Raw genomic sequence first — 25,652 nt, forward strand, 5'->3', positions numbered from 1 at the left:
TGCGCTTCAATCAAAAACTGCATCGATGAGCATAATTGAATTTCACAATGCAGTGGAATAATTTCAGCATAAAGCTTTTATCAAAAGTTCAGAAAGTGTCAAAGAAAATCTTCTGGCCGAGGTTGATTGCATTAGGATTCAGAATTTGAAGATCAGTCTGATTCGGGAGGATTAAAAGAACGGTTTATAAATGTATAAATAGATAACAATAAGTGTCTTGTAATAAAGTGATAAGTTGAAAAGCTTACCATCAATAAAATATTAAAAAATAAAAAATTATTTTTTTAAATAATTTATACCGCAAAAAGTTAATTTGCATATTAAAATGCTGTAGTCTCGTTTTTTATCATTTTATATATAGTTATTTATCATAGTTACCGAAGGATTTCACTGTAGCTTAACTTCACGTGTCTAAGGCATTGAAAACCATGTGCATTTCCCTTTGAATTGCAAATAGCTTCAGCAAGGGTCAGTCTCACGATTGTAAAATTCTGTTCATGGGTTTAATATAACTGCAAGTTCTTACTCTTCATTTTTGTTTATAAGAATGGTGGTTACTACTGAAGCTTAAGAGCATTAAGGTTACGCTGCAGTAAAAGACAACAATTAAAGACAACATTAATATTACGCGTATCTATGGCTGTGGTAAAATGATGGTAGATCCTACTTATGCTACTACTGCGACGAACGCTCATAAACATTTGTAGTATGAAGTTCTGAACATCTAAAACTGAGTGTGGATTTCCGTTGAAGTGCGGATAGTACCAGCGAATGTCAGTCTCAGGATTGCAAACTTTTTGTTCAAGCAAGTCTGTTTTGTTCAGAAATAAAATAATTGATATTCCTTTAAATGTCGCGTTGTTGACAATTGTATCAAATATATTCTTTGACTCTTCGAGACGATTGGTTTTTCTGTAACGATAATTTTTAATTAATAATCGTTAATTGATAATAATTTACCTGTCTTCCGCAAGAACTTGATCGAACTCCGAACTAGATACGAGAAATATAATGGATGTTACGGAGCTATCAAAACATCTAGTCCATTTTTGACGTTGAGTTCGCTGTCCACCAACATCAACGAACACAAATGGAATGTTCTGAAAATAACCGAGACTTTAGAGGTAATATTATATTTTTATTTAATTCACACACCTGAACTTTCACACAAAACTCATAAACACCCTTAGTTGCCTTCCGGCAATGTAATATGTCCTTGTGCGTTGGCACATAATCAGGTGTAGCTAGCCGTTGAATCTCGTCTAGGAAATAGCTTACAGAATCGCTCTAAAAACATAATTTTTAAAGTATATTATGTAATTGTGCTGCCAGTAAGCTTACAATTTGAAATTCACGTCTTCTTTCAAAAGCTCTTCTAATGCCACGATCTTGCCACAGTCGACTTATTGGTGGTGCATACTCCATAAACTTGGGTACGTCTAGTGAATTACATTCCATTAATTTGGCATCATAAGCATCCTGTTCTCTGCCGTCACTTCCCCACGCAATGTTTAATTTTTCGCGAGCGTCCAACAAGACTTGCATACCTTAAAGGTTAGTTTTCTAAGACAGAGCCTCTTCGGTATAAATATATATACGTACCTATTATAACGTTTTGGTATATGACACTTTGGTATTCCAGCAACAGTTCATAATCAAAGTTAACTCCATGAATGATTCGCATTTGTTTAAGAAAAGTTGATTTTCCAGATTCCCCAGCACCTAAAAGCAGCAGTTTAACCTAGAACCGAATTTCGCCATGTCAGTATATCAAGTTTGTGTTGCATAAGGTATAGCTTCCCGATAGAACGCTGTCAAGTTCACCAACTATCAGACGTTAAACAATTTTTCTGGCATATATATAGAAATTGGGGAGAAAAATAAATGTGGGCGTGCCGAAGTCAGCAATTAAACTGGCGCTACGTCTCTGCCTTTGGGATCTTCATGCCTAATCTATGTAAGCTTCATGAGATCTCGGAGCTCATACGAGGGGACATGGCTAGGATGGGCCTGTGATCTTGATTCGAGCAGGTATATGTAAATATCAAAAAAATATATACTTGTTTAGAGTACCCTGATAAGATTATTCTTGACGATTGGTGAATATTGTTCCACACCTGAATAATTTCATTGGTTCAAGTATTTTTTTAAGTAACATAATTGTTCAAAACATTTTGGCTTTATAACATGGAATAATTTAAATTTCTAAAAATAATACCTTTACCAGTGCCAAAATGTTATTTTTGTGTCTTGAAATCCCTTTTGTACATTAAACAGACAGCTTTAGGTAAGCGTATATCGAATAAACAGCTACAAATAGCTTAACTTCCTACGCATATTACTTGTGAACCCCTGACGCCAAAGACTTGTGATTTCTTTGATTTCTAAAAGTTCTCTTAAAACTTAAATAAAATAAAAATATTTAAACTTTAAAAAGGAAATTTCTTACCACTTTTTTAAAACTTCTAGAGTATAGGGAAAACAACTTTTAGTGTCTATATTGTATACTGCCATATTTCCGAAAGAGTACGCGTAGAGTAAAGTCACGCAAGCCACACGTAAAGTAAAAGGGTATACTAGATCTGTTGAAATATTACGATTAAGCATGCAGATTCTGGAGATGTGCACGCAGTGCAAGTTTTTTTTCGATTTTACGATTTTGTTTCATTTCAATATTTTTTTTGTCAATGTTAATTGATATGTCAAAACAACGTTCTCCCTTTTTTCCTGCTCATAATGCACTATGGTTGCCCATGAAGCCTACCAAGCTGTGTTTTAAAAGTGCAGCGCTTACAAAAACAGGCTATGATTGGATATCCTAATCTGAAGTTTTTGAAGACAAACGTACTTTTATGTAAGCAGTTGGAGGGATTCTTAAATGCAGTGGAATTTACAAAATATTTTAATTTTTTATTGATACAGTATCAAACAAGCTCAATCCGTAATTTTTGGAAATTTTCCATATACCTCAATTAAGCAAAACGCAACTAATTTAGTCGTTTTAAAGGGCTGCGCTGCGTTCTAAGTCCGGTATATGTTTTTCTGTATAGGGTATCACCAGATCCATATCGTAAGAAAAGTTCAATTTTTACCACTTTTATATTATCGGCTTTTGTTTTGTCATGTATATAAGTGGCATCTACAGATAAGTACGATTGCAGCGGCCTATTGCCGAAGTGTCAAGAGATATGACCACGCGGGAGGTTATTAGCGCGTTCATAGGCCTCAAACATAGATTTAAGAATAAAACTCAGCTGCATTTACCAACGCAGACTGCGGCGTCTTAAAAGAGCTGCATTATATAATAAGATGATTAGAACCTATGTAAGAATGAATAAAAGGCGAAGCCCTCGCAGCAGCGAGTCAGTTGGATTCAAACACCGGAATTGAACTCATTAAGTGTACGCAAAAGTTTATAGTGTGAACATATCAGATGATATTTAATTATGGGAAAGCCGAATAAAACGAAACTACATTCCTTTAGTGGAACAATTGTGTGGAATTTGGCACTGCAGATTGTATTTCTGAGATGGCAAATCACTGGCAGACATTTCGGAATCTTTAGCAATTCCAGGAAGGACCTCTTTACAACGAATTGATCTTTTTTGCTGCCGATCGGATTGCTCCCGAATCTGTTTTAGCTGTTTATAGCTAAGGCTGCGAATCTATCGCGGAAGGGAGATCATCGGCTCGTTGAAAACTATCTCTAGCTACGCCAGTCCTGCGTACTGTGGATCAGTCCTTTCAAGCAACCTTTAGTTTGGCGCTTAAACGATTTCATCTCCTTCACAACCCCCAATAAAGCATCACAACAGTATTTTAGGTTTGGTCCTTAAGCTAGGTCATCACGTGTTCGGCCGCTAAACCCAGCGCACTTAGTGTGCACCATTTTATAACTTTATAACCAGGAAGCATTTATTTTAGAAGCAGACAACATTAGTATCAAAATTATTTTCCATTCGGATCACTGTACAAAAACGCAATATCAAAACATGCAATCATGTTCTTAAATGTACCGCATGAAAGCAGTCGGCCCGCTCAGAACTTAAGTTTTTGTGTGGGAGAGCGAGAGAGTGGATGCACAGTGCAGTTTATGTGCATGCAGAAACAACACAAAGCAGCACTGCGGACATCGCACGAAAGACTGAGAACACAACACAAAGACAGAAAAGTAAAAGATTTCGTTAATTTGTTTAATATAGTTCACAAGCGATCGCTTTGAACTTCTAGCTTCATGTATATTTATATATATGAATATATATATATATATCATATATATTTAGCAAATTACGTGTGTGTGGTTTTAAACATTCATGAGTTTACAAAAAAACTACTTTATAAGGACGAAGAAACTTTTCTTTAAACTGCAGACCAACTTCATGATCGCAACTAGATCGTTGACTTTGTACTGCTTTTCGTCTTTTCTCTTCAAATTGAAAGTTCATCTGCGTTCTTCCTTTTTATGTTATCGGTTCCCTGTTTAACTTCTGTAAAATGTAAAAACCTCTAACTATCAAATTCATTATTATCCAATTTCAAAGCATGCAGTCTGTTTTGCAATTCATATTACCTCCCATCTTAGTCCTAACTCTGTTACCTTTTTGTGTAAATCTGCAACTACAAACCTAAATACACTTATAGACAAGGGAGAATGGTATAGTCGAGTTCCCCGACTATCATCTAGTGGAAATGCGAACGCGAAATTTTATAATTTTTCTGGGATACCGATAGATTTTGGGAAATAAAATGAGCAAAAAACTAAAGAGTATTTCAAAAGTGTAGGCGTGATTGTTTTGGGCGTATTGTAGCTATAAGGAGGGGCGTGGACAAAGTGTTTTTGGTATACCGATAAAAATTGTCAAAAAACAATAAAACGAAGAGATGTAACAAAATTTTAAAAGTGTGGGCATGGCAGTTTTTGTCTGCTTGTGTTGTCTGTTCCTTTAAAATAAACAACACAAGATACAAAATATCAAAACAGTTCTCAAAAGTTGAGGCGTTAGAGTGGGTTTGACAATATTTGCGCTACGCTGCAAAAGAGTTCCACACTCTACAATTTTTTAACGTTGCGGCAAAATAATTTTGCAATGTCATTCAATCAGCAAATTTGCCCTATCGATATTACACAAACTGGAAATTCTTTTGCCTTTTTTGATTTGCTTATTGTATTATTTATTATTGTTTTAGTATTTAGAAAACTGTGTGTGGTTGTATACTTTAATGATCTTACCAATTGCATTGATCTCTATTCTCTCACGTTCTTTGGTGACGTAATTAAATGATGACCATACCGTGTCTCTCTGCCAATAGCTTTGTAAGAAATCAATTTAAAACAAGATAGAATGTTATAGTCGACTTCCCCGACTATCCCCCGATGTCCGTTGCTCAAATAGTGGAAATAGTGGGGAAATTCACAATTATGAAACAATATCAAAACATTTTTCAAAAGTGTGGGCGTGGCAGTTTTGGGCGGTTTGTGGGCGTTAGAGCGGTCGTGGCAAAAAGTTTTTTGGCAAATCGATAGAAATTTACAAGCCTAATAAAAATATACAAAAATATCAATACTGAAATGGTGGGGGCGGATAAATCCAATTATAACGGACACAGCAGGTTGTTGCTGTTCGTTGCTCGCTTATGTTGTTCCTTAAAATCACATGAAAAAGAAGACGTCGTTTCACGTCACTTTATTGCTTCCCGGGGTTATAAAAAGTAATTTATACCCAACAAAAAGAGTGCCGCGGGACCGCGGAGTGTTGGATTTGCCGGTCGAGAAGACGAAGCGCAAGCGCTGGCCGCTTACACTGGCGGTTAGAACATAGGACGAGGTGCTGCGGTCTGGAGCTCTCTGCGTGTCGAAGACGGCAGCGATGCCACTGTCGGAGCGGAGCGGAGTTCCTTATGCATGTGGAGTAGAGTGTGGTGGTTCTCCACACTTCTTTCATCTCTCTTGGCTGCGGCAGTCTCCTCCTGAGTTCTGATGGGCGAGGCAGTTCGAGCACTACGTACTTCTTAATTAGTACTTAATTATAAATATTCATAAGACAATTAAGGAATTATTAAGGAATTATTCTTCGTTGGTCGGCGAGTGCAGACGTGTTTCTTTTTCAGCTACGGATAGCAAGTTCTAAAACTACAACGGTATAGTGAAAGTTAAACACAAAGTGCAAAGTGAAGTTCTTACAATTATTGACTATAGTAATTAAATAATATTAAAATGAATAATTATTCCATATTGTTCTGGAAATTGTTTTATTTGGAATCAGAATAATGAAATAAAAGGACACACGCACTCAGCGGCAATGTGAACAACGGAGCAATGTATACTGTGCTTTCGTCTCGCCACACAAATGTTGATCGCAGACCCTCACCTCTAACTAACGCGAAAAATAAATTTCTCTGCCTGCTTCGGCAAACAAATCGTCGAGCGCAGAGGCCGCCTCTCCTACCCCGCAGTGACCTCCCTAGCAACTGTCAGTGCTACAACAACAACAACTTCGTCAGCGGCTCAACTAATTATCGCTGTGCCAGCTGTAAATATTTCAGCAACGCCGACCATTGACAACAACAATAATCCACGCAAAGAAGAACCAAACCAAAAGACGAAGACTTACGACTATGCAGTCTGGCATGGTGGTGGCAGCAAATTCCACATTATCCCGCTTAAAAAGGAAAAATACACGAAACAAAACTACAAATTCAATCAGAAGCTAGGTATCTAGCTAGTTTAGGTATAATGAAGATGGTAAAAACTACTACACCTACCATTAAAAAAGTTGCAAAGGGCTACAGGTAGTACTTAAGGACATTGAAGAAACTGTGACACCTTCCGAAATAATTTAGGCTCTGAAGGTCAAAAACTTTTCTGCAAAAGCAGTTATTAATATTTCAAACAAAGACAAAGTTCCGCGGCCACTATTAAAAATAGAACTCGAACCAGAGGTCAAGGCACTAAAGAAAAACGAAGTGCGTCCAATATACAATATACAGTACTTGCTACATCGGAGGATCACCATGGAGGAGCCGCACAAAGGTATCAATCCAGTTCAGTGTACTAATTGCCAAGAATACGGCCACACCAAGGCATACTGCACCCTTAAGTCCGTATGTGTTGTCTGTAGCGAACCTCATACTACCACTAACTGCCCCAAAAATAAAGATAAGTCTGTGGAGAAATGCAGAGGCTGTGGTTTACCAAGAATTGAAGAGCCAACAAAACAAACGTATTGTCACAGCACATACATACAACAAAGTCAATTTCTGCTTTCTGCAACCGATGTTTTGACCAGCCTTAGCTGTCCCAAGAAGTACTCCTGGAATTTCCTTCGCTAGAGCCTTACAACCCGGACTAGAAGTCCCCGCCCCACCGACAAGAACAGTTCAAACATACAATGACAAATATCCAACAAACTCAACAAAGTGGCATCGAAGCTATGATGCTATCCCTACATAAAGCATTTAAGACTTCATGACGTTCCTGCAAAATACTTTGCAGGAGCTTATGAAAAACCAAAATATCCTAATAAAACTTCTTGTATCTTCAAAATCCCTATAATGGCTTTCATACGGATATCTCTGTGGAACGCAAATGGCGTTTCACGACAAACACAATAACACATACAGTTCATTAACGAAAAGAACATCTACGTAATGCTACTATCAGAAACGAACCTCAAAAATAAATACAATTTTCATATACCAGGATACTTGTTCTATGTTAGTAACATAATGTAACATAATGTTACAAATCATCCAGATGGTAAAGCTCATGGAGGCACTAGAATACACATCAAAAATCGCATAAAACTCCACAATTTTTACAAAAACCACTTACAATCAATGACTCTAGCCGCAGACTACTGCCCACCACGCTTTCGAATCTCTGAGGATCAATACATTGAATAATTTAACACACTAGGTGGCAGATTCATCACTGCGGATGACTATAACGCCAAGAACACCCATTGGGCATCTCGACTTGTGAAAAACATACTGACCAGCAGACCGAAAAAACCCAGACCTGATCAATTTTGCAATTACTCAAAATGTGCCCCGCAACATGGTTATCAGATCACTCACCTGTTCTTCGAAATATGCTAAATCGCCCCATATAGTCGACCCACCCTATAGACACACCAATCGAACAGTTGGTATTAGACAAAGAACAGCAGGATGACAGTCCAATAGATCACCAACTACAAGGCACATGCTTAAAATAGCCACACGCAGGCTTACCAATGCTCTTAGACAAGAGGAAGAAATTAAGAAACTCTCTCCCACCAGCACTAAGCACAATAGCTTAAATTATGCCAATACGAAGTCCCTCTGGCACCTGGTTCAGCAGTGATGAGGAAAGAGCCAGTGATTTCGCAGACCATTTACAAAATGTATTTCGATCAAATCCCACTACCAACTCATTTAGTCTCCCTCCTTTAATAGAAGAAAATTTAGAACCTGAAGACCCCATTGAATTGTGCCCATGTGAATTAGCAAAGGTTATCGAAGAGCAACTGAAGCAAAGATAAAACGCAGCCATCATCATATAAACCGATAAGATTACTAACTTGTCTCTTAAAGTTGTTTTGAAAAAATGCTACTCCTGCAAATTAAGCCTGATCTTAAAATAAACAACGCACTTCCAGCACATCAATTTGGCATCAGGGAAAAACATGGAACCATCGAACAGGCCAATCGAATCACGTCAGAAATTCGTACTGCTTTTCAGCAACGAGAATATTGCACAGCCATTTTTCTAGACGTCGCGCAGGCATTTGACAGAGCTAAGACCCTAAATAACAAGATGCGTAACGGCTATACATTGGTTTTGCACTATGCAGCCACTTTTTTGGGGACGCCAAAATTGATCTCTGTCCACTCGCTTACGCTGAGGGCGTAAGAAATCTAAAAATATAATTTGCTTGCTTGTGTGAGTAAAAACAAAAGACGAGAACGCGTATATGTGTGCGTGTTGTGCTAGAAGACGATTTTCGGGCCGAAATCAATTCTGATCCAAGAAACGAATTTCCATCTTGGAGTTTTGGCCAATTCGTATCAATATGATGAAATAAATTAATAATTAAAAATTCACGCCGTGACTATTACAACTTCAAAGTTTTTTAATATTCGTTTGCTAAAATCGCCACGCGAAGCTACCGTTCACATACTTATATTTATGCTAATAATTAATTATATGTAATATACGTAATAATCGGTACTCAGGGAACACCACGAGGAGGCCGTTATCGCAATTATTACTTATCGCCATTACTATTTGCGCTTATATTTCCGTTCTCTACTATTGCAACAAAACGACAAAATACAAAGGAAATTATTATAACTACTGTAATTTAATTAATTAATTTAACATTGAGAACAAAAAAAAAATATTTCATAAAAATAATACGTTGTATAAAATACAAATTTATAAAATAAATAAAAATATGAAAACTGTTTGTTGCAAAAGTCATATTTTGAGGCACAAAGTGCGGACATAAGCATTCAACATTAATTGCCTTATTAATTTTTCACACGGCGCAAGCTGAATACTCTAATGACAAATATTCTAATATAAAGTCATTTTTGAAATTTATTTTGTTATATGTAATAACGTGTGCCAAAAAATCGTGTGGGGTTACGCATCTTATTATTCTAGCGTCATTGGACAGAGATGGACTTTTGCTTAAAATAACTAAGCTGTTGCCCCAAAACACACATAAGCTACTGAAGTCGTACCTATACAATAGAGCAATAAGATGGAATACAAGTGCCACAAGGCAGTGTTCTGGGTCCACTCCTATACACCCTGTATACGGCAGATTTCCCCACAGACTACAATCTAACAACGTGATACTCTGTCGTTCCAAATTCCCAACAAAAGCCACGACACTCCTACCCCGGCACTTAACATCTGTATTGCCGACTGGAGAGTCTCAATAAATGTACAAAAATGCAATCAGGTTACCTTTACCTTAAACAAACAAACATGCCCACCACTGGTCCTGAATAACATAACAAACCGACGAGGCAACATATCTGGGTGCTCATATGGACAGGCGGCTCACTTTGAGCAAACATATAGAAGTATACAACTTAAACTAAAAGCAAGGAACATCCACTGGCTCATAAATGCTCGCTCTCCACTTAGCCTGGAGTTCAAAGCTCTCCTATACAACTCCGTCTTTAAACCTATCTGGACCTATGGCTCCGAGCTGTGGGGCAACGCGTCCATCAGTCAACAACACTGAGAACCATCACTTCCTACCTTCGGAACGAAAACATACACAGACACCTGAAAATCAAATTAGAAATCGAAGTAACAACTAAGAAGAAAATGAAATACCTAGAAAAGATGACCCCGCCCCCCCCCCCTCTCGCAAGAAAACTAATCCGAGTATGCATTGTTAGTCTCTTAAAACAAAGGGAAGATTCAGCGCTCAGCTTGTGGAAGCTCTTTCACTTCCGAACAGGATGGATTCCCGGGCAAACTCGACAGCGGTAGGATTTAATCCGTCGGGTTCGTCTGCGCTCTAAGGATTGGGTGGCACGAGTTCGAGAAGCTATCCTAGGAAATTTGTCTGTCAAGAAAAGAAGCAAAACGGGCCTTAGTATAGACTGACTACACCTTGGAGCTCGAAATGGGGGAAGAGCCCTAATCTCTAGAAATGGAGGACTCTTTGTCCTTCGCTGGTAGGAGAATGACCTTGTGGACATGGCGCTTTATTGTACCACGAGACGTACAGATCCCAACGACTCGAATGCGGTCAACGAGTCCAGGGAAGGCAGAAACAATTCTGCCGAGCCTCCATTCGGTTGATGGAAAATTGTCATCCTTGACGTTTACTATATCGTCGTCTTGGAGATTACTGGTCGGAAATTGCCATTTATTTCGTTTGTGGAGATCTTTGAGATACTCCTTTTCCTACCGTGCACTTAACTGCTGATGTTGAGCCTTGAGATGTTACCATCGCTTATATATCGACTTGGCTTCGCCTTTTATTCTGGGCTCTGGCCCTTCAATAAGGAAATGTCCTGGTGTGGGGGCCAGCAAATCTAATAGATCTTCAGACAACGGAGATAAAAATAAAAATTTACACGACTAAAAAGTGGCAAAAAGTTTTTTGGCAAATCGATAAAAATTTCCAAGACTAATAAAAATTATAAAAAAATATACAAAAAATGTGGGCGTGACAGTTTTGTCTATGTCTATGTCTCTAGAATCTGTATGCTAAATCTCAACCTTCTAATCTCTAACACACATATTACAGACCATATACTGACCATATAAACCATATATGAGAGGCGGTCAGATTCAGTTCTCGCAGACTTTTGAGCCTCACAAGCCTCTAAATAATTTGGACTTTCACAAGACAATTATATACTTTTCTATAAATAAATTTCGTGGTGCCACACAGATCTACAGAGGTTCAGTAATGTCATGGATATGCCATGCAGAACTATTATTATTATTATTAAGTGGGTTTTCTATGTGTATTGCGACCCAGTCGGATCTATTGTACTGCCCCTTCATGACTCATAGATCCCCCTTAAGTCCAATGCACTGTATAATTGTCAGAATTTTGTTGTGGTTCAGGACTGCAATTGTTTCCCGTGGGACTTCATACATGCCCAGGATTCTGTTCCTCCTGATGGAAAGCTCCATGCAGTCTCATATAATATGTGCAGAGCTCTCCTCCTCCATGCAGCAAAAGCGACAGAGTTCACTGTCTGCAATGCCAATCTTGTGCAAATGGCTTTGAAGTCGGCAATGCCCCGTAAGAAGGCCAGTCAAAATGCGCACGGTGTTTTTCCCGTGTGTCCTTAAGGTCTTGAACCTATTATGGTTATATTCACGGAGGAGAATCTTAGACTGCCTAAGTCGTGGTAGGTGTTCCCAGAAGGACAGACGTTTTTCTTCCTCTAGTGACTTTAGTAAGCCCCGTACTCTGTGGTGACCAACATTACAGAAGGGCTCGGGCCCAATTAGAGGGTTTCTTTGCGCCTTTCCTGGCTAGGTTGTCCGCTAGCTCATTTCCCGGGATGTTGTTGTATCCCGGGATCTACCTTATTGTTATTCGTTGGCAGCTTCTAGTTTGTCTAGGGCTGTCCTCACTTCACTTACTAGCCTAGATGTTATCTTAGCTTTGCTGAGCGCTTTTATGGCTGCTATACTATCAGGCAGTATAGCAATGTCCTTGTCATGATAGTTCCTTTGCAGATTGAACTCCGCACAGCGTCCAATAGCACAGACTTAAGCTTGAAAAATGCTGGTGTATCTGCCCATTGATTCGTAGTATTTCAACCTGAGACCTACAACCCCCAGCCCACTACCCTCGTCGGTGAGGGATCCGTCTGTATACCACTTTATTGCTTGTGGTTTCATAGGGTGTACTTTCCCCAGGGATGTCCAACTGTTCTTATTACTGAGATGAGTGGTGAAGTTCTGAGCGAACCTATGCTCAGCTGGCATCTCATCCCTTGGTTGCTTTGGCAAAGGGATATCCCTTTTTAGGCTTTCAGCGTCCTTACTTGTGAGGTTGCAGTCATTTCCTGCTCACTCAATTCTTATTAGGGTGGCTTTCCGCTTCATTTCAATGACGATATGAAGTGGCGTCACCTCCACTAGTACTTCTAGGGTTGCAGTGGGACAGGTACGCACTCTGAAGCTTATGGAGTTTCGCCTTAGTGGTGCTAGGGCGTGCTCTATCACCCTAGGCTTTGCCCCATAGGTTAGTATGGGTCTGACTACCATGAGGTACAGCCATCTTATTATGCGTGGTGAGGTTCCCCACGACTTACCAGCAATGTTTATACACGTGAAAAGTGCTCTGGTGCACTTATCAATTTTGTTATCGACATGAGTTTTGAAGCTGAGTTTGGAGTCAAGGGTTATCCCAAGATACTTAACTTTATTGCTGGCCTCTATGCCACATTTTGGCAGGGCTATTACCTTCATTCTCTGCTAGGATTTAGGCTCAGGCCTACTTCCTTGAACCATTCACTGGTCATATTGAGGCCCAGTTGAATGATATCGCAGAGTGTTTCCTACTATTTACCTCTGGCTATAATGACAATATCGTCAGCATAGCCTTGGCAAAGTATACCTCTGCGGGTCAGTCTGTCCAGCAACTCGCGTACCAGCAAGCTCCACAGGAGAGGCGAGAGGACACCCCCTTGGGAGCAACCCCTTGTGGTAGGTACTGTGGACGACTGCCCTCCTATAGTGGCCATGGCTCGCTTAGATGCCAGTAGTGACTTGATCCATCTGCTGGTTGTTGCATCTAGTCCTCTTCTTGCCAGGGATGCGTTGACAGCTTCATGGGAGGTATTGTCGAATGCACCCTGTATGTCTAAGAAGGCACATAACGCCACTTCCTTATGAGTCAGTGAATCCTCAATAAGGCTTTTCAGGTGATATAGGGCAGTATCAGTTGATCTTCCCGCCATGTAGGCATGCTGCGTCCGTTGGCGACGCCTGGTCGCTTTCCGTAACTTCTCCAATTGGTCGTTCCACCATGGCGCATCTCCATCCCTCTTGGCTCGGCCAAGGGAGCAGTTTTCTCTAAACGTGTTTGTAGAGTTCTGGAGTGGTACGGAGTTTCCCGGTTACCCTAGTAGCTGGATCTCCCAGTAAGGAGGCATTGAACCCTTCCCAGTTCGTATTCCTGGGATTGCGCCTACGCTCGCTAGATTTAGCCCTATGTTAAAACGAATAATTTTGTGATCTGATATTGACTTCTGAGGAGATACGTGCCAGTCGCTTATATGCTGGAAAGTGTAATGTCCAGAACCTCAGATCTTACCCTAATAACAAATGTCGGAACATTCCCGACATTTAGGATTTCTAGATTGTTATTCAAGATAAATTCTAAGAGTGACTCACCTCTTTGGTTCACGTCGCTTCTGCCCCATATCACGTGATGTGCATTTGCATCACATCCGATGATGATGGGTGAGTGTGTCCTCTTGCAGTATTCAGCCAGTGCAGTGATTTCGGGCGGTGGGCACGCCTCGTCACACACTATGTACTGTTCTTATTCTCTTAGTCAATCTTCCTCCAATTCTATCGATCTGCTTCAAATACATAAGCTTTTTGATAGGTGCTTTTACTAAGAGGATGAATTCTACTATCTGCCCCCAACCCCCCACTCACCCTAACACACACACACTTTGAAAAATGTTCTGATATTTTTTCACTGGTACTGCCTCATTTTTAAAAAAGTTTTGATATTTTTTTTTATTAGCCTTGCAAATTTCTATCGAAATGGCAATTTACTATTTGCCCCGCTCACTCTAACGCCCACAAACACGACCCGAGTAATAACCCGTAGCCACGTACGACGGGGTATTCCGACTCCCTTTGGTTGGTAGGAGAGAGATTTTGGGCTTCACAGTCGATGTGACATGGTTTATGGTTCTCTTAAAGCTGACTTAAGGTTAGATTTAGAAGCCTAACCAAAGCTATTGATACCCGCCAGCGTCGCGTCAGAACGCTGACCATGCGCCTCGTGCCGTGCTGCGGCGGCCACTTGGAGTACGGATCTGCTGACCGTGCGCCCCGGGATCTTTTTGCTTTTTGTGCGGATCGAGTTACTCCGCCGTTGGGTGTCGCAACTTTGCTGCACACGCATCCGGCTGACCCGAGCTAAGTTGAGCTTGTTTTAACTCTACCCTCACCTACGTGAACTACGTGAAGAGCGCCCTAGGTTTTCCTAGCGTTTGCTTGTAGGTTCTTGATGATCTCGCTTCATTCCCGCAGTTTTGTGCGTTGTTGAATTTTTCGCATCAGTACCAGGCAAATCGTGACGGCTCTCAATGTGACTCCGCAGCTCCATATGGGTCTGTAGGTGAACATGGATTGTAGTTAACCTGTAAATTCGTCAGACTTATCTCATGAAGGAGGGGCAAGCTCAAGTGTTCCCGATGCTTGGTCACGTTGATTTGAGTGACTGCAGAAACCATTGGTATTCTTTAAAGACACCATAGAATAGCATGAGATGTTTACAGTAGCGTCGTTGATGATTAGATTATCGCGCCGTCGTTCATTACAACCAGCCCATCCAGATGGTCAGGGCGAGTGCTGCATTGCGCGTAGGTTCCAGCTATTAGTTGCTGCGCACAGCTGGGTGGTGCTAACTACTGAATTATATTCACAAACAGCAAAGATATCGGTACCGCAGACAGCGACGATGTTTTGTGTCTTCGAAGTCCAAATTTTTTTCAGAATGTTGTACGGAAAATATTATTATTTTCTTACATACTAACTTGGGTATGGGATACGATATTAGGAAATACACAATGCCATTATTTTGAAATGTTTTGTTTTATGCTAATATTAGAGAAATTATTAAATGTCATCTCCTTAACATCAACGTTGTTTCAGGTTTATTTTTGAAAGTTTTACGCCAAGTATTAAGTTCTGTAAGTCTGAGATAATCATAACTTTGTTGTTTTATTGTTTTATACAGGAGATTTGAGTCAATTTCATCTGTTTTGCTAATTGAGTTAACTATTTCAGTTTGTTCGTTAAGTCTTGTCTGAAATGAAGTTTTTAATTCTATATGTCGGTTTTCTGAATCGGTAAGTTGCGCTTGCCTAAACTTAATTTGTTCCCAGTCATCGAAATCAGGAGTCCCTGCTACTATCTTCAGAGCTGTCCCCAGCAAGTTTAAACTTAGTGTTTTTCTATGGTTAACCTTAAGTGTCGTAATTAGTGTTTCACTGTGTCCAAGGTCAGTAAGCAGTACGTGCCGTATATGGGCCTGTTTAAATAAGCTTAGTGTCTGTCTGGTTTCGCCCGTGTACGTCTAGCCTAACTCGTTCCAAATGGTTACGTCTCCGTCTGTTACAGATATGTAACATCTTAACAAAGGTGCTCTGGTGCACTTATCAATTGTGTTATCGACATGAGTTGCGAAGCTAAGTTTGGAGTCAAGGGTTATTCCAAGATACTAACATTCTTTGCTGGCCTCGATTCGACATTCTGACAGTGTTATTATCTTCATTCTCTGTAGCGTGTACTTATTTGTGAAAGGAACAATAACAGTTTTGCTAGGATTTAGGCTCAGGCCTACTTCCTTGCACCATTCGCTTGTCATACTGGCCATCAGACCTCAATAAGCTGCCTGACCTGATCGACTTCGCAGTTACGAAAAATATTTCCCGCAGTTTGGTTAAAGCTGAATGTCTGCCGGATCTGTCATCTGGTCACTCGCCTGTACTAATTCACCTCCGCCGGTACGCAGAAAACGTGAAACCACCATTCAGATTGACTTCTCACAAAACAAACTGGCTCAGGTATAAAAAATATATAAGTTCACATATTGAGCTAAGCCCAAAACTCTATACTGAATCTGATATAGAGAGCTGCACGTGTGCATTGCAATCCATCCTTACTGCAGCAGCTCTTACTGCAACACCAAAAATAACAAATAATACAATTAATTCAAAAAAGACCAACGTACAAATCGAGCAACTCGTCCACGTAAAACGACGCTTACGCAGAGAATGGCAATCTTCTAGATCCCCAACTGCAAAACAAAAGCTAAAAGTAGCCACACGGAAACTGGCCAACGCTATGAAACAAGAAGAGGACGACGATCAGCGCCGATATATAGAGCAACTCACACCAACAGGCACAAAACAAAAGTCACTGTGGCGAGCCCACTCAACTCTTCGCCCACCGACTGAAACCGTTCTGCCGATAAGGAATTCCTCAGGTGGCTGGGCCCGTAGTGATGAAGACAGAGCCACCACATTTGCCGCTCACCTACAAAATGTGTTCACGCCAAACCAGGCAACCAGCCATTCGCGCTATCGTCCTATCCCGTAAACCGGCACCAGCAACACACCCCAACTGTGTTTCGTCCTAAAGAAGTAACTAAAATAATCAAAGACAATCTCAGCCCGAAAAAATCCCCCGGCTGCGACCTTATAACACCGGAAATGATCATCGAGCTGCCACATTAAGCAGTTCGCTACATAACCAAGCTCTTTAATGCCATCACCAATTATCATCGATTATCATCATAATGATTCCAAAGCCTGGTAAGAACCACACAGTCGCTTCATCTTACAGACCAATAAGTCTACTTATTTCGAAACTATTCGAAAAATGCCTGCTGATCCGACTTAATCAACATCTGATATACCACAATATAATCCCAGCCCACCAATTTGGATTTCGCGAAAGCCATGGAACCATTGAACAGGTGAATCGTATTACAACGGAAATAAGAACTGCATTTGAATATCGCGAATACTGTACAGCAGTATTTTTAGACGTATCCCAATCATTCGACAGAGTCTGGCTCGACGGCCTAATGTTTAAAATTAAAACCTCCCTACCCGAAAGCACACACAAACTTCTAAAGTCTTACCTCTATGACAGAAAGTTTGCAGTGCGGTGCAACACTGCCACTTCCACTGATCATACAATTGAGGCTGGAGTCCCCCAAGGCAGCGTTCTTGGGCCAACCTTATACCTCATCTATACAGCCGACATCCCTACAAATAGTCGCTTAACGGTATCCACATTTGCCGACGGTACAGCTATTCTTAGCCGTTCAAGGTCCCCTATCCAAGCTACAGCACAGTTGGCACTGTACCTCATCGTCATTGAGAAGTGGCTCTCTGACTGGCGAATAAAAGTAAACGAGCAAAAATGCAAGCACGTGACGTTTACGCTAAAGAGACAAGACTGTCCTCCGCTCTTGTTGAACAACATATCACTCCCGAAAGCAGATGAAGTAAAAAAAGCAAAGTAAAAAAAAAAAAAAAATATTGAGGCCCAGTTGAAACATATCACAGAGTGTTTTCTCATATTTACCTCTAACTATAATGACAGTAACGTCAGCATAGCCTTGGCAAAGTATACCCCTCTTGCCTGAAAAAAAGATGACTTAGGCATCATGACAATTGCTAATAAGAAGCCCCATAGAAAACGCTGAGAGTGGACTTTGTCTAGCCATTGCTAAGAAGGAAACACGAAAACACTGTGTTGGTGGTGAGCGTACAAGCTAAGAATAAATTCTATACAAAACAAAACAGATTAACAAAAACCATACAACAACAAATCTGCCGAGCGAGCGTCTGTTTGGCTTCCGCCACGCTCGCAACATTTTAGCAACGCTCGCTACCACTTTGGATTCCAAGAAAATATTGAAACCAATGCAAAACCCTCCACTGCACCAAATGCCGGCCCCTACCCCCGGAGGCATCACCGCTGCCGCTGCGAATGCACTGCCCGTTTGTCTGCTACCTCCAACAGCTTTCTAGGGGACAAACTTAAATTTGTACAAGAATAACAAGATGCGTAACGCCATACGATTTTTTGGCACACGATTTTTTGGCCGTGGCTCTAGAGGTGGCTCCAGGCTCTCTCGAATTTTTGTTAGAGAGCGAGAGAGCGAAGAGCGCTACAGCGAACAGCTCTTTTCAACGCACAAAGTGATAGCAGACAACTGTATGTGTGCACACGTATGCTCATGCATTGTAAATTTGACAAAATATGCCCTTCACCATCAAAGTTCTTAGACTTTAAATCTATATTATTTTTGATCAATTGGCACCATGCGAAAAATTCTTGTTTTGCATTGCCTTAACGTTATTATTATTTGAAAATAGAATAGAAATAGCCAAATCTATGTACATATTATCACAAAAATAAATTTCAAAAATGACTTTATGTAAGAATATTTGTCATTAGAGTATTCATCTTGAGGCGTGTGAAAAATTAATAACGCAATGATTGTTGAGTGCTTGTGTCCGCACTTCGTGCCTCAAGATATGGACAAAGCAATGACACTAGAATAATTCTAGTTATCATATTTTTATGAAATTTATGAAATTACAGTAGTTATAATAGTTTCTATTGTACTTCCTTTAATTAATTAGTATATTTATTAAGTCATTTGACTTAAAATAATGTAACATTAACATTAAAAGTGTTTCAAAAAAAATATTTCGCTTTTAAAAAATTGTCAGATGAGAGACAAATTAGAATTAAACATAACAAATTTTAACAAACAAATTTAAAAAACTTTAAAATTATAATAGTCAGGGCGCGAATTTTTAAAAATTTTTTTAATTTATCATATTGCTAGGAAATTGGCAAAAACTACCCTAATATGTACAATGTAAATTCGTTTCTTCGATCAGAATTGATTTCGGCCCGAAAATCGTCTTCTAGCACAACACGCACACATATACGCGTTCTCGTCTCTTGTTTTTACTCACACAAGCAAGCAAATTATATTTTTAGGTTTCTTACGCTCTCAGCGGGAGTGAGCGGAAAGAGAGTAATTTTGGCCGTCACCAAAAAAGTGGCTGCATAGTGCCAAACCAATGTATGGCCGTTACGCATCTTGTTATTCTAGTGTCTTTGGTTTCAACCAATTTTTAATCGGAAGCAGACCTTTCTGCAAATAAAATTTTTAAGAATTTAAAAACTAAAAACATTTTGTGTTCAAATTGTTTTTTTTTTTCTCAACAAACATTCGGTTTCTTAAGTGGTGTCCGAACAGGGACCGATCGCGTAACAAAAGATTAAAACAATTCTACGTACGTATATCGGTTATTTTGACCGCGATAGAACAAAACTGATTCTAAGTGGCCCAAAATTAAAAAACTTACTCGCGATAGAGCAAAACGAATTTCTAAGTGAATTAAACGTCGCGATAGAGCAAAACGACGTCTAAGTGCGTTCATAACTCGATTAGAAATTGAAAACGCCACAACAAGGAAAAAACTCCCCTCAGTGTCTGAAAACATTGTAAGTGTGGAAACTTCGACCCTCAAAGGACAAAAAAAAAAAACGCAACCAAGACTTGCGCTACGTGGGAGCACGCTCTGTTGTACCAGTTCGCAGAGCACATCTTTATTGTATGGAGAGCAGAAGCCGAGTAGGGGTCCAAGAGAGACCCTGAAGATTTCGACAATATAGAAGACGCAGCTATTGCCCCCGAACATGCTGGAAATTTAAATGATTTAGATAGGGTACCGGACATTGTAAAAACTATCCGTGAATTCTCAGGTGATCCATACAACTCTAACAGGAACCTTGCCACTCTCGAAAGGGCAATCTTGGACATTAACGCCAGATTGGATCAACTATTTAAATTAGTCATGGAAACGATTGAGTCCAACAAAGCTTTTCGTGATCTAGACCACGTTCTGATTTCTAAAAAATGATAGTCTCAAACCTAAAAATTGGATTATGGAACGGAAGAGGGTTAGTACAGAAGAATGAAGAACTTCGACATTTCTTATTGCCCACTCTATAGACATCATGCTAATTACTGAAACTCATATGCGCCCTGGACTAAAAGTTTAGCCGCCGTTTACAGAAGTTAATATTCGAATACTATTTCAATTGTCTCTTTTATTTCGATCTGTACTCTAGCTTGGTTCAACAGCGACTGACTGCCGCGCTCTCTGCAGAGTGGCGAGTCGATCCGATCAGTCGATAAGTTTCTCGATAATATTTGTATGTTAAGGATGGGTGTATGAGTGTATAAGCTTATGACTAGATTGGCTATGTATAATTAGGTATGTATGACTAGGAATGTATGACTAAGAGTAAAGGAAGAGGGTAGAAGGAGCAGCCTACTACAAAAGTATACACTCCTGGCTATGAACAACTATAGAGTTGTTCATGGAAAAGGAAGCAGAAATTCTCCTACCCAGAGTTAAACGCTGTATGAGAATTTATGAGAATTTTCCAGAACAGGAGACACACGCGCCCACAAAATTTACAAAAGGTTATCAAATCGTCTTAACAAAGTTATGGTGAAAAACAAACAAGACCACTTCGACCAAATGCTGGAAAATGCAAGTCCTGATGCATCGACTAACTACTCGCTGTGGAAACTCACGAATAACCTTAAAAGACAAGTTATTCCAAAGGCTCCTATCAGAAATCCGGCTGGTGGTTGGTGCGGCTCCAGTCAGGAGAAGGCCGATATCTTTGCAAGCAGCTTAGAGGATAGATTAAAGCCATTGAATCTTACTCCGGCAGAACATCGAAACAGGGTGCAAGCACTCTTGGACCAACCTTTTCAAATGGCCCTCCCCACAAACCCTGTTACTTTGGAAGAGGTAGTAACGCAGATCAAAAAGCTCAAACCTAAAAAATCGCCTGGTGAGGACCTCCTAGATAACAGGACGCTCAAACTCCTTTCCATCAAAGCTGTACTTTTCTTAGTCCTATTGTTCAATAGCGCCCTAAGGCTGGGACACTTTCCAAGCAAATGGAAATCGGCAATCATAACGATGATTCCGAAATCCTGTAAAGCAACCCATTGAAGTAGATGCATATACGCCCATTAGTCTTCTACCCGCGCTAGGGAAAATGTTGGAAAGTACTAGAACGCATCCTCAAACTTCCAAGCGTGAGCCAAGCTATTCCAATTTGGCAGTTCGGTTTCCGAAAAAGTCATGTCACTCCAGAACAGCTACACCGAGTGACAAACTTTGCTTTGGAGGCAATCGAGGACAAGATGTATACAACCGCTGTATTCATGGATATACAACAAGCCTTTGAGTATGGCATGAGAGTATGGCATGATGGTAAGTATGCTTAAGACCCTTTTGACGCCACAGCTATTTCTTCTTATCAAAAGCTTTCTATCGAACGGACAGTTCAGTGTGGTTGCCGATGGCGACAAATCGTCTACGCGTACAATCTCAACAGGTGTACCCAAAGGCAATGTTTTGGTCCCGACTCTTTATTCGCTGTATACTTCTGATATGCCGGATTCCCGGTGCTGAACAGAAGTTGAAGACGAAAACGTTCTTATTGCAACCTACGCGGATGACACCGCGGTAATGGTCAGGAGTATGAATACCGGCATTAATTGCAGCAAATGTGTTTGCGTCACATTCACAAAAAGGCCTTTGAACTGCTCAGGAATTTCCATGGCTCCAAACATCGACACGAGACCTTCTACAAATACCTCGGGGTGATTTTGGGTAGAGGACTAACGTATCAAAGTCATACGACGATGATCAAGCAAGCAGTACTTTCAAAGGCTGCAAAAATGTCGTGGCTCTTTTCGCCGAGAAACAAACTCTCATTGGCAAATAAAGTTCTCCTGTATAAATCCATCCTGACCCCAATTTGGAAGTTTGCGTTGCAAGTATACGGAATTACATCCAGAACTAATCTGAATAAAATAAGAGTTGCTCAAAGTAAGGTCGTTAGATCACTATGTTACTCCCCCTGGTATATGAGAACCAGAGATATAGAAAGGGAAGTTAATATTCCAAAGATAGGCGATATATTGAGGATCGGAAAGATATATGCGACGACTCGGTTCCCACCCCAAAACCCTGGCGAGAAGGCTTATCCATCCACCGAGAAAAATAAGGCTGAAAATATTCCACCCACATGATCTCCCATCGAGAATATTATAAATATTTTTTTCAAGGAAAACAAATCAACTAAATATTGTTAGAGTAGCTATTGGTAGCTATTAGAGCTATTAAAGTAAATATTGGTATGCCTACTCTGTAGAATTTTATGTAAAAGCTGGTAAAGCTACCACACAGGTAGCAGTAATCTTGTTTAAATCTAATTAATAAAATAAAAAAATAAAAAAATAAAAAAAATAAACTTCTTTCAGGACTATTAGAAGACGGTATAATTAGACCATCCCGGTCTCCATATAACTCACTTATGTGGGTCGTACCAAAAACAACTAGACGCTTCAAACGAAAAAAAGTACAGATTTGTATTTGACTATAGAAAATTAAACAAAATAACTATCCCTGACAAATATCTAATTACCGAGATAAATGAAGTGCTTGCCCAATTGGGTAATAACAAGATTTTTCCGTACTCGACCATAAAAGTGGATTCCATCAAATAAAATTAAAAGAATCCGACATAGAAAAAACTGCATTCTCAATTAATATCGCAAAATACGAATTTACACGACTACCTTTCGGACTGAAGAACGCCCCTTCTATTTTCCAACGTGCCCTTGACGATATCCTTAATGAACATATTGGAAATTTACATAGACGACATAGTTATCTTCAGCAAGGATAAAGACCTTAGAAATTTTGAAGCTATATTTGACACCCTACAAAATGACATCAAGTGCCAATTAAACAAATGTGAATTCTTTAATCAATCAAGAGTGGAGTTCTTGGGGTTCGTTATTTCTGATAAGGGTATAGAAACCAATCCAGAAAAAGTTCTAGCCGTAGCCAACTACCCTTGTCCAAAAACAGTTCGCGAACTAAAAGCTTTCTTAGGTCTCTCGGGCTATTATAGAACATTTATTAGGGACTATGCACAGTTGCCAAGCCTTTGACCTCAATGCTGAGAGGTGTCGATAGACTCGTCAGCAAGAAAACTTCAATGACTAAAATAGTTAACTTCAACCAAGAAGCAATACAGGCTTTTAAGATAATTAAGAGTTCATTAATACCAAACGAAGTAATTCTAGAGTATCCTGACTTCAGAAAGGAATTTCACCTCACCACAGACGCATCTAATTTCGCAATAGGTGCCGTCCTATCCCAAAACAATCAACCCATATCTTTCATATCCAGAACGCTTTCGAAAGCAGAAGAAAACTATGCGGCTAATGAGAAAGAAATGCTAGCCATAGTACGGGCCCTTAAGGCACTAAGAAACTATTTATATGGCAGTGCCAAAGAAAAAATATTTACGGACCATCAAGCACTCTCACTTTCATTGAGTAATTGGAATGGAAACCCTAGAATTAAAAGACCGAAAGTCCATCTTGAGGAATTTGACTACGAATTGTTGTACAAGCCAGGAAAAGATAACATAGTAGCAGATGCCCTATCTCGGATAACAAATCCAAACGAGTTAAATTCAATTAGTTCAGTTAGTACCCAACACAGTGACGAAAGCTCTAGCCACAACCTAAAACCAAGTGTGAAAGCTCCAATTAATGTGTTTAAAAACCAAATATTCATCCATAAAGCAAAAATTCAAGATTACAAATTAATCATACCATTACCCACATTCCATAGACATGACATATACCGACAAAACTATGACTCTAATGAACTAACGTCAATTCTAAAGAAATACCTCAACCCTTCGGTTATCAATGGCACCAACACTACAGAAGATATAATGGGAAAACTCGAATCTATCTACCCTACACACTTCAATAACTTCAAAATAAGATTTTCACAAAAAATAGTACAAGTCTTAAAAGGCGAAGAAAAGCAAGAAGAAGAGACACATAACAGAGCCCATCGCAATGCCTCAGAGAATAAAACTCAACTGTCCGAAACATTTTAGTTTCCAAAAATAAAACAAAAATATAGGATTTAGTGAAACAATGCACAACCTGTAAAGAACAGAACTTATTTTCATGGACAACGAAAAATCCCTAAACTCAATAAAATTCATGCTCACAGATCAACTCAAAATGGAAATTTTCACTGTCCTTTCTTATAAAAGCACAGTGAATGGTCAAATCGAAAGATTCGATCCCACACTGTCAGAGATAATGCATGTCATTAAAAAAGATAAAATTCACAGAACTTTTGACGAACTTTTAGAAAGAGCAATTTATGAATACAATTACACATTCCACTCTGTTACAAATCAACGACCACTAGTTCAAATGTTCTTCAGAAAAACAATCACGACTGATCCAGAACAACGAAAAAAATCGACTAGATAACATTGACCGACTCAAAGAAAAGCAAAAAACCGGTTTGGAATATTATAACAAAAATAGAAAAACTCTATAAACATACAGCTGACGAAATATTCGTCAAAATCAATACTAGACTAGGATCCAAATTGTCGCCTAGGTATAAAAAGGAAACTGTTAAAGAAAACCACGAAACAACTATAATAACAACAGCAGGTAGAAAACTACATAAAAGTAATATCAAAAATATCTAATTCTAGACTACTACTAATATGGATTGTAACTGGCACAAACGGATCACTAACTATACCAACGCACAAACGATAACCATTTACAAGGGTATAGGCAAAATACGAACGTCAACAACGAGAATCATCCATGTCATTGATTTAAATCAAAAAGAAACAACTCTAGACAAACTCAAATTTCATACAGAACAAGATTTAAAATTCAGCAGCCATTATCACACCCTACACCATGAGATAGACCAAACATAATTAACTTTCCTTACCATAACTTCTATTTTTAACAAACGAAGTACCAGGGCTATAAATATGATAGGAACAGCATGGAAATATGTTACAGGTAGCCCTGACCATGACGACTTTAGTCAACTTGAAGAGCATGTAAACAAAATAATATCAAATAACAATAAATAAGTAATTATAAAGACCCAATTAGAAGAAAGGATAAACAACCTTACGACAACAACTAACGGCATTACAAACGTTATAAAAAAAGATGTTAGGTTTAGTAGTGAGATTGCCATTAGCCTTCAGAACCAAATTAGATTGATTAAAGAAAAAGTCATCAACATCAAATACGCCATACAATGGGCTAAATTAAATCTAATAAATACGTTTTTACTCGGAGAAAAAGAGATACATGAAATAGACAAAATATTTAAAGACGGAAACATGCCCTATCTTCCTATCAATAGAAGAAATGCTAGAATTCTCTGACGTATCAATATTACACAATAAAACAACACTTCTTTACGTTGTCAAAATT

General features: G+C 39.4%; 1 pseudogene; it reads right to left on the minus strand.

Moving 5' to 3' along the window:
• Positions 1-302: 302 nt before the first annotated feature.
• Positions 303-1,741, minus strand: CR40005 (annotated as a pseudogene).
• Between the last annotated feature and the right edge of the window lie 23,911 nt (positions 1,742-25,652).

The sequence above is a fragment of the Drosophila melanogaster genome, chromosome 2L (assembly GCF_000001215.4).
Source record: "Drosophila melanogaster chromosome 2L".
Taxonomy (NCBI): domain Eukaryota; kingdom Metazoa; phylum Arthropoda; class Insecta; order Diptera; family Drosophilidae; genus Drosophila; species Drosophila melanogaster.